The sequence below is a fragment of the Aythya fuligula genome, chromosome 5 (assembly GCF_009819795.1).
Source record: "Aythya fuligula isolate bAytFul2 chromosome 5, bAytFul2.pri, whole genome shotgun sequence".
NCBI classification, from domain to species: domain Eukaryota; kingdom Metazoa; phylum Chordata; class Aves; order Anseriformes; family Anatidae; genus Aythya; species Aythya fuligula.
In genome coordinates this window covers 20,769,663-20,785,251 of record NC_045563.1, presented here as the reverse complement: position 1 = coordinate 20,785,251, position 15,589 = coordinate 20,769,663, and the positions used below count along the sequence as shown (strand labels likewise).

At 47.2% G+C, this 15,589-nt stretch overlaps 1 protein-coding gene across 3 annotated transcripts in view; it reads right to left on the bottom strand.

The window, feature by feature from the left end:
- Positions 1-15,589, bottom strand: part of OSBPL5 (oxysterol binding protein like 5) — a 130,692-nt gene that overhangs the window by 72,525 nt on the left and 42,578 nt on the right. Inside the window, exon 1 of one of the 3 annotated variants that reach the window (XM_032188468.1) lies at positions 634-758. The exons of the other annotated variants lie outside the window; for them this stretch is intronic. The gene's annotated coding sequence lies outside the window, so the exon portion shown is untranslated. Of the gene's footprint in view, positions 1-633; positions 759-15,589 lie in introns of those variants that run through there. 3 annotated transcript variants of the gene reach the window in all.

The window sequence follows — 15,589 nt, the reverse complement described above, 5'->3', positions numbered from 1 at the left end:
GCTCAACTAAATCCACCAGAAATCCATACAGCCTGCCGACAAGGAATAGCGGCAGCGTGAGGCAAGGCATGCTCCCAGGTGGGCTCTCACTAATGCTAGTTATCCCTAAGGGACTCCAGCCCCTTACGCAGGTGACAAGTTACCCAAGTTATTTAGCAGCAGAGGGTAGGGAAACGGCCAACCCAGCTGTACCAGAACAAATTCCTGAAAATGTCAATTTATGAAGCTAATCAACGGATGCCACTGCCACAGCTGTTTCTAGCAGAATTCAGACCTCAAGGGAGCTGAGCGCTTGTGTTTCTGAGCAGACAGAAATGCAAATAAGGCATTCAGGTACTTACAAATCCATCACAGCCGATTCCTGCCAGTCAACAGTTCTCAAGGCATAAGGCTACAAATGTTCAAAGAACCCACTGCATTTGCATGATACTGCATCCAGCCTCAGAGGCAGGGCAATGGAAACAAAGAAAGGAGAGGAGGGGAATGAAAAGCAAGGGGAGAAGAGGAGGGCAGGTAAAAATGAGAGCCTGGGAGGACTAAGGGAAGAGTCTACGCGAGGGGAGATTTTGAAGAGCTACTGGGAGCCCTGAAGGCTGGGGTGGGCTTTGGGAAGGAGGAGGAAAAGACACTCACCGTGGTGCTCGCTGTCTCAGCCGGCCACCCTCTCCTCTCCCACGCGACGCCTGTGCTCAGGGCAGCCGTCCCTTCCCCAAACCCTCGCACAAGGCGCACGCAGAGGTTTTCCAGCCCGCTCCCACACGCACCGCTCCTCCGAGCTGCGGATCAGCGCAGGACCCGGGGCTGGCACCCACATGCCGAGCCTCTGCTCCGGGGGCACATGGCAATGCAGCACGCCTCCCACACGCTGCCGGCACGCCGTCTACGCGCCCAGCCCTGGCTCAAAAAAACAGAGCGACTCCCTGAGCGTGGTGGCTGCGGAAGAAAATCCTCAAAATAAGCGCAGCGCGATTCGACCCAGCGCTAGGAGCGAAGAGAAGCTGGAACAATAGCCCTGAGGGGTGTGATCTGCCAGTATTCACCAGGGGAAGTTTAAAATGCGATGCCAGTTGAGACAATTATTTAGTTGTCAGCGCTGTTAACAGTTTCATTGCTGATCAAAGCTGCAGGGCAGCACAGAGGGAATTAGAGCCACTTACCAAAATGGGCCAGCAATACACAATCTGCAACTCTATTCCTGTCATATATAATCCCTCCCACCCATTCTCTTTTTTAGAGGCTCCTTGGCATACAGAATCGCTGTGCAATAATAACAATAATTAAAGAATCAGCTCACTCTTTTCTGCAATTAATCTGTAAGGGAGAAAGTAAACACCTGCAACAGCATAGGGGTGGCAGTGGTGGAAATCCTTCTGTGCACCACGCGGGGCTCAGATATACCCACGCTGGACAAAGGTTCCTCGGCCACTCCAGCATCATTTTGGAAGCCGCGCAGAAGGTGCCACACAGAGGCAGGTTTGCCAAGCGCAGGCACAGCCAGCAGATGCTAGCACAGAACTGCTGCTTCAGCTTTAAGAACAGTCAGATAGATGTTGCTAGTTACAGTATCCCATAGCGATTGTACACATATTTCAGTAGGCAAGCATGTTTAATTACAGCTCTGCTTCTCCATGTAGCATTCAGAGCCTGGAAAACCTCCAACTGTTCTCCTTTCTTGGGTTTTCCCGATATTGCTAAATTAAGTAATAAGCAAAACTCACAAACCTCAGCCAAGGCTCGCCCCAAAAGGCTCTTTGCGTCGTGGCTGTTCTTCCCAGCCTGCGCTCTGCCCTGGCCTTTGCAGCGAAGGGAGGGCTTTGAAAATAACATATATATCCATCGGTGCCACCAGCTGTAGTGTAGCAGCCGGTGTCTTTTTGTATACAGTTTTCTAGTGACTTGTCTGGTTTTGTGTCAGATCAGATTCCTCTGAGACATCTGGCATTATGTGACTGAAAACAATATGAACTAAAAAGCTTTGGGAGAACTCCCACTTGTTGCGTTGATTTCTCATGAATAAGTGATATCCAAAACAGTAGAAAATTAAGATGACAGTGATAATAGTAACAATAAGAAGCTAGCATTTCCGAGGTGTTTTACACCTTCAAAGCACTGTGCAAACAAGGATTAAAATGCATGCACCAATACCACCCCCTGCACTTGACAGTCCATGGCTTGATGAAGGCGCAGCGTCTGCTGAGACATGAAGATCTTTTATTAGATCAGAAATCTCAGTTACCAGAGACATTGTCGCAGCGGGGAACTGCTGAAATCCTCGTGGGAGGCCATGCTCACGTGTCAGGCCCAAATCCTGCTGCCACTGTGGGGTCCCATGTGAGGAGTGACACTGAACCAAGGGACCATGGCGAGTTTGGGGTCTGGGAGGGAGCGTGTACACAAGGGTGTTTCTCTCTCTTTCCAGTGGTTATAAAAGAAAGCCCATGTGGGTGGGTAATGTGGGCCCAAAGGAAAAACTGGGATGAATTTGAAGAGAAAGGCTCACAAGCAGCTGGCAGCACAAGGAGTCTGAGATCTTGGAGGAGATGAGGGGATGCAGATGGGCTCCTGGCTGTGAAGGACACCTTGAGGACAGGCAAGGGCTACAGGAGATCTTTGAGGGCACACCAAAAAGATGCTGCCAGGAAGAATTTTGCCCAGGATGATCTCTCAAGGTCCTCTCTGGCCCTATGTTTCCCTGGGTTCCTAGTTCCCCCTTTCCCACCAGCTGGCCCTACGAAGACAGGTCAGCCTTTCAGCACTCACTTGGGTTGTTTGGCATTGGCAAATCCAACTGTCCTGCGGCCGGTCGCCTCCAAGAGCTGGGGGATTTCTGCAGTGGAAGATGCAGGAGCAGCTCTTAGCGACCCCTTCTCCCTGCCAAGCTGCTGAATGTCAGAGCAGCCTGCAGTTCTGGACCGTGCTCTGCCCTTGGCAGCCACAAGAGCTGCTGGCTCTGCGCAAGGAGCAGCAAGGCAGAGAGGGAAACTGCTGCTGCATCGTTAGCAGGCAATGTTACATCTACCTCTGCCATCTCGGCCCCGCCAAAACAACAGGAAATCCTCAACTTAGTTCCCAAAAGGGAGCTATTCTACCTTCCTTCTAAGATGTCCTGCCTCTTCCTTACGCCACCCAGTGCAGGATCAACTCGTTTCTGCTGAACTAGTACGTGGCTGCTCTCGAGAGCTCGTCCCGCTCGGCTGGGCTGGGGTCAGTGGTGGCTTGCTTGGGGTGAGTGCTGACGGGATCAGTTTGAATGACTCTTGATCTTAAAAAGACTTGCTTGAAAGCCTTTTTCCACGTGCCCAGTAATCACAGCCCCACTGTTTCTTTCTTTGTTTATGCCCGGTTTCTGCTGAGCAACAGCTTCCTTCCTGTACTTGGAAAAGCATGCCTGGGTCACAAAGCTTATGTCAGGTGATTCTCGTTAGAAGTTTGGCTGAACTGTTTGCCTTTCTACAAAAGCAGAAAATGCATCTTCATCTTCAAAAAACAGGACAGCAGTCAAGTGATCACCATGAAATGCTGTTAGAGAAAGGCCAAGTAGCACATGCAGCTGTGTGCTGCTAAATTAACAACATAAATACAGATTTTAGAGCACACTGCCACACTTAAAATCCCCCCAACTTATGATGCTTGCAACAAATCAATGGCTTGATCAATTGGCAACTCGAAAACAACCAAGCTGCAGCCTGGATGATGTCAGCAAGTTCAGCTCCCTTCAGTGGCTCACGCTCCAGTAGTGAAGGTGCTTTCAAAGATATCACAGATTGGGAAGAGCTCATTAACCAGTCCAGGAAAATCCCAGCACACTCCCGCCTCGAGGTCTATGCCAGTGCTTTTCCCCTGTGCCCGATTTGCTCAGCCACAGCCACCAGCCCACGTCGCACAAAGCGCAGCTTCTTCCTACGACCCAAGCAGCTAAGGCCCAGAGGCATCTCCCTTTGTGTCTTCTGATTTCCTGGGGAAAAAAAAGGCACACCTTTTCCCTTCAAATTCCTCTGAATCACAGGGAGGGCAGGCAGCTCTTAACCCTCCTCTAGCTGGACGAGGAGCATACTAAAACCCCAGCACCAGCCCAGCCTCCTGCAGCAGCTCTGGCAGGGATGGTGGGGCACGGCCAAGCCCACCGGGCCTCCCCTGATCGTACAGTCTCCACAGGGTATTTCTAGCTCGAAAAACCCAACCAACCTGAAATAACCTCTCTTTTTCATTCCTTTTTTTCTGGCCTGGAATCCTCTTGAAATATCACTGAGGTGAAAGGGATCTGAGCTTCGTGTTTTCCTGCCTTCACAGAGCGCAGAGACACACATATTGACACAAAAGGAACGTGACTGGCTCTGCAGTGCTGCCTTCCCATTTAGCAAGAAGCAGAGGAGATGGAGGAAGAATTGCTTTCTGCTTTATGCTCAGCCATGCCTTCCCACTGCTTCCAGGCATTAACTGCACGTTTCCACAACTGCATGACTGCAAGAACATGGGCAAGCCCTTGGTTTATAGTAAGCAGCAGGTTAAACCATTTTATAGCCAAAATTCTGATTAAAAAAAACCCTGTGATTTTGAGTCCATGCTCTCAAACATTCTTATGATTTCTTTCATGCTGTACCTTCTCACGCTATTTTCAATCTAAAGCCTTTTTTTTTTTTTTTTTTTTAAACAAACACACTTCATTCATCTGTGCTCTTAAACTGCATCCAAGATGCTGTGTGAAGAGGGCCAAGTCTTAACCAGCTCCCTATCGTTCGATAAAAAAAAAAAATTTAGAAACTAAGACTTCAAATTTCCAAGTAATATATGGTATTACTGTTGTGGTTTGAGACAATTCCACAGACAGTGCCAGTGGCTTTGCCTAGACAGCTCCCAAACCAATCTCCTGCTGTTCCCCTAATTAATTCCCTACACGCATCTCAAACCTCTCATATATTAAGTGGCTGCCACAGTTTTTATTTGACATTTGGATCTTTCGAGACAACAAGGTGTGAGACAGTGGCCACGGAAACCCAGTGAAGTTCTGCCAACAACTTCAGCAGTAACGGCATTTCAGGCGAGGGGTACTGCTCATCTTCTCTCGGTTGGGTTCTCCAAAGTCACTCTTCAACTGCAGCACCAAGGAAATCAGCATGTGGGGCAGGGAGGGCACCTCGGGCAGGCTGAGCCCTGGCTGGGGAAGGAGCTCCTGACACCACACCCCTCCCTGCTTCACAGCTGAGGAAGCCGTGAGTCAGGTTGAAGGGAGAAGGCTGGAGATATGCCAACTTTCCTTTACGCTAGCAGTCCTGCACACTAAAGGGTGCTTTTTGCCCAAATATCCCCCTTTTCGGTTCATAAATTATTAGGGCCATAGCAAGTGGGTTAGTGATGGTACTGTAGCACACTTGCTGCTTTACATGAAGCACAGTCTTGATGGGATGTTGTTTTTCACCAGCAATGCAGCAATGCTGCTGCTATCATCTGTTTAGCTTACGTACAGAAAACAACCTTTCTAAACCACAGCACCCTATTCCTGAAGCTCAGCACCATCAGGAATAGCCCAGAACCAGGCCTGCTCCATTACTGCAGTCCCCTGAAAGGACGTGAATTAAGAACTTGGCTAATTTACAGTGTTACTGTCTTTTATACATCACAGGACCATCCCTGCCACCATCCCTACCAGTGCATGTGAGGCTTTGCCATTTCACTACAGAGCTGACTTTTGGAGGAGCCAAATCTTCCTGCTTTCGACTCCGCTGTACCTAAACAGTGAAATATTGCAGGAAGGGGGTAGAAAAGGGATATGAGGACAGGCATTATGCCCTATTAGCAATGAAAGGGAATGATCAGAATGGTACGATTTTACAGATTCAGACACTTGAAGATGCCCTTTTTCAAAAACAAAAACCAAACAGAATCCCTTGCAGTTCAAAGAATGCTGGATCCCAAAGTCACAGAGACACGTGAAGACAGCTAGTCAGAAAACATCTGAAAACATGAGCTATCAGGAAATAATCGAGAAGCCTGAAATGGCAGCAATCAGGGAGAACTGAGGGCAGCAAGTATCTATTCACCATCCGTCCCTCCAGGCAAATTACTCTTCTCAGGATGTTTCTGGCTAATAGGCTCATCTTGAAAATATCTTTTTTTTGCATATTTAATGTCTGTTTCTGGGAACACAAGCCCATCAGAAAGTAGGAGTAGGTCTGGACCTCTGCGGCCTAGTTTAGGAGAAAATACAGCCCTTTTTCCAAATAGACGATTAGGTCCCACGATCCAGGAAGAAGCAAGAACACAGCCAGCGTGTGTTTATAAATCTGGCCACATCTGATCGCCGTTTCCAAACTCTCCATTAACAACTTGGTGGACGTCCAGCAGAAGGAGGTTTTCCAGGGCTAGGACACTGAGGAAACGCTGCTGTTGAAACATGCTCTATTGTAATGATATTCCCCAGTGACACGATGCAGCTGAGACAGGATTTGCGCTTGCTGCCCAGTCAGCCTGAGCCGCTGCCCCGCCGCCAATAAATGGCAGCGTTTGGTTTTGGGGGAGTTGTTCTTTCCCTTGGTTTATTTCAATGCACAAAACCTGCAAGGAGAAGACTTTTCTTGAGGGCAGACAGCAGAGCTGCAGAGAAGAAAACAGGACAGTGCTTGCCTTCGCAAAGTAAAAGCCACCACAGGCCTGGGAACCAAGATGCAATTTTTACCCCCTTTGAAGATGAGGGCCAAGGATATCGGGCCCCAGCTGGGAGCCCCAGATGAGGGCAGGATGAAAGCACTGCTCGCACAGCCACTAGCAAGCACAACGGGAGCTTTATATTGAAAAATGTGCTACAGGGCAGAGTAAACTTTCTAAACACGCTGAGATATTGTTTTTGAGCGCCGCTCTGAACTGCTTGGTGTAACTTTAGTTAACTGAAGAAAGGAGGAAAAAAAACTCACACACGAGTTTTACATATAGTGTGAGAAAAAGGCCAGCAAAAGGGATGAAGAGGAAATTGTTTTTTCTCATTTTCTCATTGCAAGATCCAAACCCCCACTGACTTCTGCTATTAAGAGAGAACAAAGAAGTGCTGTATATTAAATTGCAAAATTGTAACCCCATCTACAGCTTTGGTCTGTTTTCAGATTCACCCGTAGCACCTGAAGCCAACAAGTTTTGGTCTAAGTACCTCGTTATAGTAGCAGACATCAAAGGACTTCTGGTAAGAAACAGGGTCCTGGATGATGAAACCGCAGAAAGAAAAAAGAAAAAAAAAAATAGAAAAAAATAATTCTTGATGTGATGTATTCAGACTTTGCAATTTCCAGAAAAAGACAAATTTGTCCAACCCCTCTGAAACTCAGCTTTCACTGCTTTAGGAGGAAATTCTTCACTCAGAGGGTGGAGAGGCACTGGCACAGGTTGCTCAGAGAAGCTGTGGACAGCCCACCTCTGGAGGTGTTTAAGGCCAGGCTGGATAAGGCCCCGGGCAACCTGATCTAGTGGGTGGCATCCCTGCCCATAGCAGGGGGGCTTGAATGGGGTGATCTGTAAGGTCCGTTACAACTCAAGACATTCTATGAATGCTCAGATCTTGCCTTGTTTTATCAGAGAATGTGGTAGACTCAAGTTTTGATGCCTCCTAACATGATTGAGATACTTGTTTACAGAAATAAAAAACCGTACTTTGGACTACTCCTGTAATTTGTTCAGTGGTCAGTTTTTCCAGCACAGCCAGTACTGACTCGCTGAATGCACTGGGCACTTACATTACACAGCACATTAAGCTTAATTTGCATTAACTTTAACTGCTTAAAGATGACTTCGTTAACTGGAACTACATGAGGATACCGTGCTTCATTAAAATAGAAAGGAAGGGAAAGGAGGAAACACAAACAAAAAGCAAGCAGCCTAATTTCTTCCAGCACTCCTGTTTTCATGACGGCCTTTCACAGACAAACACTGTGTACAGGAGGTTAAAGCAAAGGCAGACCCATGAGCCCGCACACGAGGCGGTGGCTGCGTCAGCCTCTTTTGAATCCAGCCTTAAGCAACCAGAGTTGGAAAGAGCCAGTTCTGCTCCCTTTTCACGAACCCTTTTCCTTTAAAGTTTTCAGATCTACATGGTTTTGCTTTTAAAAAAACAGTTCCCCAAAAGAAAAGATGTTATAGCAATGGTAAGAAAGTCAATAATAGAGCCAGATGCAGTGAGGAACACCACCGAGGGAGTCAAAAACCTCTGTAAGGTCACTTTAAATACCCTTATCTCCGCTGGTAAAGAACATACCAGACATCAGGAGCCAGACCCACAGCTGGCAAACCAGCTTTGATGCAAGCGAGGCCACTGACACCGTGTCTTTTTTTTCATTTAGCAGAGAGCAAATCTGTTTGAGAAGACAACTGTGAGGCTCCAGGCTGCCTTTGAAGAACTAACACACCCTTTGATGCTACAGATAGCTGGATATCGTGTTTTGCTGGCTTCTGGTTTTAAATGGGGCTCTGTGGTTAACCAGAGCGGCTGCACAGCAAGGAGGGAATGACTTGCAACTGAAGAGGAATGCCAGTGCCTGCACTCCAGCCAGGAGAACGCCATACGTGCCTGAGGCTCAGGGGTACAGCACATGGCAGACAACTAAGAGCTAAGACAGTAGGGCTCAAACCCTCCCATTTAGAAAACAGCCTTTATTTTCTACTTTCCCTGGAAAGGGTGGACGCCCAAAGGAAGGACCTCAGGCCCCAGATCCACTCTCCACATCAAAGGGCTTGCTTCTAAATCTAAAGCAAATGAGTATGTTCAGAAGAAACGTTTCTGACAGAATGTGCCATTTTTAAAACGGCAAAGCGACATGGTTGTCAAAGGGTTTTCTCTAAAGCCACGCCTGTCACAGTCACTTCTGCCAAGAAAATCCATTTCTGCAGCTGTGCGACTCAGACTGCTTGAGGCCAAGTCCCCAGACTTCTTCCCTTGGTGGCCCAGTGACAGAATGGACGAGGAGAGATCAGCTGGAGATGGCAGGGAACCAGGGCTGACACTTCGGTCCAAGCCCAGTTGGCTTCTGGAATATTTCCTCTTGTATAAAAACAGACTGAATATATAACAGAATGGGAAATATAGAGTGTGATCTGCAATCCTATAGCTGGAGCACAGCTGTGGAGGAAAGGCAACACAAACATCTTTTCTCTGAAGCTCCCTGCAGCACTCAGCAGGTGACCACAAGTGGAGTACAAGATCTCTGCAGCCTGCATACGCAGTCCTGGCCCGGTGTTTCACAGCTCTGAGGAGTGGACTCACTTCATGGACCACCATTATTTGCTGGAGGATCTGGCAACAAGAGAGTGCAAGCAAAGTGCTCGCCCAGGACAGGCAATCAAGAAGTAAGACAAGCCAAGTGTGTGTTTAATCCTCACAAATCAGGCTTCAAATGTTGAGTCCTCAGCTGGTGAGCCCTGAGGCAGGAGTTCCAGGGGTGTTAAATGGCCCTGGGGAAGCTCAATGCGGTCCAGGAGGGCCAAATGCACATTGTGAGCAGAAGGAGCAGAGCACACCCACAGCTGCTTTGCAGGAGCACGACGTCCAGGCAGTGCCTGGGGGCAGCCAGCCTGGCCAGCACACGGGGTTCTGTGCTGCCTGCACCCAGCCCACGCAGATCCGTGGGCAGGACCTGCTGGGCTCGCTCCATCACACTCCTCAGGGACACGGCCTTCCTCACCCTGCCAAGAGCCAAAAGCTGGCACTACCAGCACAACAGAGGCGTTACTGTACAGATGAAGCTGGATAAAAAGTACGCAGGAATTAGTTTTGGCTTAGATCTGTGACTATTTGAAGGCATCCACCATACTCTAATTGTTCAGTGACAGAAGGACCCCATGTAATTAAACAGGGCTGCACACACACAGTCACAGTACTCATTTTTGCAGAAAGGCAGCAAGATCAACCCACAGTGTTACACTGTGACAACGATATCTCAACCCATTGCTATTTCAAGACACTGTCACTGGAAGAGATTTATACCCCTACCACTGTGCCTGCCCATGCAATTAGTCTACCTTTGTGCAAAATATTAATGGAGAGAATTTATAATAAAAAAAACATTCACAGGAAAAAAAATGATTTATGTAGAAACTTTACTTGTAACAAAAGAGAAACGCCAAGACTGAGAAAGTTTCATGCTATAGTTCTATGCATAAAAAGTATCAACAATTTCAAATTAGTGCCTCTGTACTCTTACATATCTTATGTATCAATTTTGTGCCTATAAACAAAAAAGATCACTGCTATTTAATGAGCAAGGCAATAGTAAACTTTGGCTTGCAGTGTGCAGAGAGGCATCATTTAGCTTATGAACATGCATAAAAAGGAACTTTGAAGGGACAGAATCAAACCAGAGAAATCAATCACAACTGCAAAAATGTATCCTTCACAAGAGCTTAATGTCAGCTTGTAGGTTCCTCCAGGACACGAAAATGGGAAATCCCCCTACCCTGAGCCTACAGAGACAGGAGGGAACTACAGACAGATTCTGGTGGCCCCTAAAAGCTTCCTCAGCCAGGCGGGATGGGGAAACCCAGTCATGCAAACTGTGAAGAAGGTGAACCAAAGCAAACATACAGCCTGTGCCTTTCATGAGGAACACTTCACTGGAGCCACTCAGTATGACTGAAGATTTGGCCCCAAATGTTGACTGCTCTGGATTGTGTCACAGGGGATGTAAGTGAAACATTTTGTATTTGTTTCACAGTTCCGATGTTACAAAAATTAAACCTGACTGAACTATGAATAGCACTAGGCATTCACTCTCCCTAAGGAGAGCTGTGGCTAAGTTTCTGCTAGCTCAAGCAGCAGGTTGCTGGGAATGATCTGTCTCCTTCTGGGAGCATGGCACAGTGACCTTCCAGTCACCCAGCTGGCAAAACATCCTCTGATCCTCAGCAATCAGTGAGCTGCTACTACATTTAAGCCCACTATCTGGTCTTGTATGAAGCCACTGCTAAGATTTTCATGAGAAGAGTGCTTCCCTGTTCCTCCCTCAACTCACCTCACAGTCCTTACGTGACATTTGCACAAAACAGAACTCCAGCTTCAAAAATAAAAGCCCGTTGTCTTGGCATCTCACCAAGCCTGTGCACCAAGCTTGCTCTTCTCAAAGCAGAATAAAAATTCACAGCAACCCTTCTTGATCAGAGCACTCAACTAACAAAACCAGGTGTCTTCAAAGCAAGAAAAAAAATGTTAATTACAAATTGAGCTTTCTCCTAAGAGAATAGCGCATCAGGTATCCGAGAGCAATTTATTTAATCCTTCACCAGATCCAAGGTACGTACGGCACTTCAACAAAAGCAAAAAAAACCACATCTGGATGACTATAGGAGTACTTGCACAAAGCATCAGGGCTCAGGACCCTACCCTGGTGAAGGCTGGAAGCACAGTGCTCCAAAGAATCCACACAGGTTTCTTCTCCAGAAGAGCCCAAGTACGTGCTATTAAGCTGCCAGCAGAGAGGTGGCTCTGGAGCTACCACAGTGGGGCACTGCTCCATTGAAATCATGATTCATTTACAGCAGGGAGTCCCTTTTACAAATATTTCCCAAATGAATGAGGTGATCCAATTGGAAACGCTCTAGTGCAACAGAAATCTTGTTTAATAGAGACCAAATTCGGATCGTATCTTCCACCCAGTGATTAATGCCATACTCCACAAATAGTCTAATTTGAATGGGTGGTCATGATGAGTAAGGCAATACTCAGGGAGAAAAGGTGAAAAAAATCTCTTTCTTCCTGGTTATCACAAAGAGGTGGCCGCCACCTATTATTGCGGAGATGAGACTAGCAGTATGTAGGGAACTGACTCATGCTTGCCTTATCTTTAGAAAGGCTTTTATATTGAGAAAGGAAAAAGTGGATTTTTACCTTGTATACAGCGCAGATTCAGTGTCTTTACGCAGGGAACGCAACTCCTGTGCTTGATGTGATTTTGAGATTTAAATGACAGACACACAGACAAACGCTGAGTACATGACAACTGCTAAAAGTGTTTGCTGATGAAGATACTGAGTCAGTAAGTTTCAAATATCTAAAATGGGTATTTGCCACGTTAATAAGCTACCGTGGAGCCAGTGCTTTCTGCCATCCTCCCACCAAGCAACAGACCAGGTCCTGCCCTAAGGAGCTCACTTACTTACCCACTGCCTTACACAGTGCCCTGGGGTGGTCTGACAGCAGCACAGGTATTCTGTGTAAATGCCCATAACAGGTTGAATGCATTTATCACCAAGGTGATAAACAGCATCATTTTGCAAGGAAGTTGTTTTTTTTTTTTTTTCATATGCTATTCTAAATATATCTATTAGCCTAGTACAATGCAGCAGAAGTGTAAGCATTTGAATGAAGTGAAATCCCACAATGGTTCCCAAATTTCTTCTCAGAATGACAGTACTGATGTTTCCAGAGGTAATGTGAATTCAAGAACATAACCAAACACTTTGTTTATCTTTGTGATATTTAAATAGAATAAACATTTCCCACTTCTGCTTCTCCCTCAGCTTCATTCTGGCCACTTGAGCTTTGTTTGCACCTTTAGTGCAACCACTAGGAGGAGGGAGGTTCAGCCAGCTCACTCAGTGCTGACCCTGAGTACCTAGACGGCCACGCACATGCAACACCCCGTCATTTAGTCATGTAGATCTGATGGTCTTGGGGATATCACAGTGGATTGGAAGTTAAAAATAGAAAAACCCACACCTTCTGCATTTTTGTCTTCCAGCTCATGATTAACTGCACAAACTTGTAGGGCGGGGACTCTCACTCTTCCTGTTGGGCAGTGTGGGCACAAACACATCGCGTTTCTGGTCTCGTGAGAAGTCTTGATGTGCTGTCAGGCTTGTTTACCAGGGGAGTTATTCTAAAACTGGCAGCCTTGGGCAGATGCTCTTTATTTGGAAGAGCGACTTTTTCCAAGCTGTGTTCACCACCCAGGTGACCAGCCAGGTAGCAATTCTTTGCAATCATTTTCCACGTGTGGTGGGCTTTCCAGACAAAGGCAAGCTAAGGTATGCCAGCAGCTCAGCTCTATTTCCCAGCTTCCTTCCTGCTACCTGAAGCTGTCACACACCGCGCAGCAGAAGGCATTACACCGAAGGCTCTTTCTTTACACTCACTCTGCTCCTTGGCAGCAAGCCATGTCCCCAGCTCTCAGGCTGATCCATCCACAAATAAAGCCATAAATCTCAGACTGAAAAGGGAAAACCGTTACACAAGATAACAAGTTGAAACTATCAGTACCTGGAATAGAAAAGACTAAGGAGGCATCTCACGCCTGGAGAAACAGCATCAAGACAACTGATGGAAAGCAAGCAGCAGCCCAAATCCTGCCCCTCACCTCTCTTCTCTGGCTCTCTGCTGTGCAAAGCCCTGACAAACAACGCCAGCAGACAGGGAACTAGCGAGCAAAAAGACTACTGCTCCTGCCTGCAGGGAGGAGACCATGGCACCAGCAAGAATGATACCCAGGCTTTCCAAACAGTCAGCTGCCAGGAGCAGGAGAAGGCAGCAGTGCGAACACATACATGGAGAACAAACCCAGTTAGTCACCAGAACACACAGGCCTAATTCTGGTAACAACCAATGGCAAATTCAACCCCAGAGCAGTTTAAAGCAGCCTTATTGCTGCTTTATGGTTGCTATAAATCATGCCCCATCTGCAACAGACTCTGGAGAACTGCACATCCAGTAAGTATCCTAGCAGTGCTTTTCCCCTCTTCCAGGAGGATCCAAAGATGTGATCCAACATCACTACCTCTGTGTCTCTCTCTGGCTCTCCAGCACAAGGCTAATTACATTCTTTACCCTCAGGAGTACTACCAAAACTCTGATCCCCAGCAGGTCATTGTGCAGATGTAGCTGTCCCAGAAGGTTTCCATTTGGTAGGCACATGGCAACAAAGAGCACGTGATGCCTGTTTCACCCAAATGCTTCCTTCAAACAGGGCAATCTCTGCTCTGTTCCACAACAGCTGCCAATACCTGCAAGAAGCCACAAGGGCATTCAGCAGAGCACAGCCCATTTGTTGGGCTTTCTGAAGCTCTCTCACTCACTGGTGTCTTTAATCTACTGCACCGGGCAGGGAAGGCCAATTAACCATAGTTAGAGTGCTTTTTTAATAAGGGTCTACAAGAAAAATCAAGTTACCACTTACAGCAATGTGCATTATGGAGAAACGAGATAGACAGAAGAAAGGTATGTGAAATGGTTAGTCTATAGTGAATTTGTTATCCTACCATCCCAGGCTGGAAGAGAGCTCAGGAGTCCTGCACTACGTTCTTTCCTCATTCCTCTGCCCAAACCAACACAGTAAACCCAGGCCATGTCTGGCAGGTATTTCTCCAGCTTGCTTTTCAAGACCTCCAGTGAGGAAAAGTGCACAGCTTTTCTTCCACAGCTTCTTCCAGTGATTCATCCTCTCAACTGTTATATGGTTTTTCCTAATGCTTCATCTGACTCATTTATTTACACTGAGAACAAGAGTGCCATGGGCAGCAGTAGACAAACTTATTAACATCGCTACAACAGCTTCTAATTAGAGTTACCCAAGACTTCCCAGTAGAGAATTGCTACGCAACTTAATTTCAACAATTTGTGCTGAAATTCACCAATCTCAGTCACCTTAGGGCCTGCTCAAAGTCTATTTCAACCAGATATAATCAGCCATTTCTGTGATTGAGTTGAGATGATGTGGTTTTTGCATGCTAGCAAGAGACCTTCCCTTTGAAAGCTTTAGGTTACACTCCAGCTTTTGATCCCACCAGGGAAGGGGCTCAGGAGTCCACTGCTGGCACAGCCACTTTGAGGCAGGGGGTGAAGGAAGGTAAAATCCAGAGCAGCTCAACCTAGCTCAGCAGATCCCAAGCAAGCCACCAACAACTCAAACACCTGCGGGTGGGAAAAGAGGCTCATCTTCCACACTGAGCCTTCCCTGCTGCTAACCCAGCACACCAAGGCAAGGCCCTGAGGGCATACTGAGTTCAGGTGGAGTAAGGTACCAGGGAAGATGCAAACAGAACTACATCTTCAAGACCACAGCCTAGGACCTGATGCCATTCATTCCCAGCTCAGTGGCAAATCCCCTAATAATCTCAGCGGAGCACAAACTGGCTCCCAGTACTTGCAATCTTTGCTCCCACTAGTCCTGTGATGCTTCCAGTTCAAAAGAGAAGGTACACTGGCAAGGCAGGGCAGCAAAAAGGCGTATGCACAGCTTTGAGTATTGTAATCTGTCTGCAAATAAACCAAGTGTTGCAGTCCTGAGCACTGATGTGCACCCTTCGTGGGTACAGAGTTCATAAAATGAACAGATTAATCAAGCTGAAGGCATTAACACGCTCCAACCTGCAGCTGTGAACCCCATCTCGCAGATGCCTGGCATACCCCATTAAGTCCCCCTCTCATTACCCCTTCCCATAGCAGGGTACTGAATGGACTGCCCCAGGCTCACTGCCTGGAGGGGCAGGCAGCACAGCAGCCTGAGCTTCTCACAGCTGGAGCAGGGGAAGGGGCACGGATTGCATCAGCATTTTCAGAGGGACCACTGAGGAGAAGTTCTCAATTTGCAGTCACTCAGCAAATAAACAAGTAAAACCTTAAATG